The 704-nt window shown below is 26.0% G+C and overlaps 1 protein-coding gene across 1 annotated transcript in view; it reads right to left on the reverse strand.

The window, feature by feature from the left end:
- The window catches only part of LOC105449457 (insulin-like growth factor-binding protein complex acid labile subunit), a gene marked incomplete at its 3' end in the record, with an annotated part of 33,820 nt that overhangs the window by 26,607 nt on the left and 6,509 nt on the right, over nucleotides 1-704 (reverse strand). The window lies entirely within an intron of this gene.

A 704-nucleotide genomic window follows, 5' to 3' on the forward strand; every position in this document is an offset into this window, starting at 1 on the left:
TTTTTAAATTTTTACGCTGTATTTTCAATTTAGGAACTTTTAATACTTCTATCTTAAGTTATTAAAAATATCGTATCCATTACAGAGTTTACAATATAAAAAATTTTTGTATGTCGTGGATGCATCAGTTCTTCCATCATTACCAAGCGAAAATATCAATGCGCCTGTGATTGCATTGGCACAAAGAGCGGCCCGTATTCTTATTGAAAGAAGGAAAGCAGAAGAAAAAAGAAATATACAAAAACAGCCTAAATCATATTAAGTTTGTTACGTATTTAATATTTAATAAGTATAAAGATAAAATAAAGAGTTAATAGGTATAAAGATTACATATCACTTGGATTGAGTGAGATAACACATTAACACGTGATTTATTGTGCAAATATGCAAATAAAATTTATAAATAACTAGCTCATTAATATTGACATTCCAATGTACACGAAAATGGATTGTCATTAATATAGTAATACATTCATCAATATAATATGAAAAAATAAAATTTTTTTCCCATGTTTTAATATTAATCGTAATACATAATACACTTTCTTTATAATATGTAATCTTTCTTAATACAATTTTGCATGATTTATTACTAGATAAAGTATAAATAATTTTAATAACAAAAACATCTCCTGTACATGCGTGTATGTGGGAAGAAAGCGCATGTATATTTTTAATGATAAAAGATCGGAAGAGCACACGTC

This window comes from Wasmannia auropunctata, unplaced genomic scaffold (assembly GCF_000956235.1).
Source record: "Wasmannia auropunctata unplaced genomic scaffold, wasmannia.A_1.0 LD336076.1, whole genome shotgun sequence".
Lineage (NCBI taxonomy): Eukaryota > Metazoa > Arthropoda > Insecta > Hymenoptera > Formicidae > Wasmannia > Wasmannia auropunctata.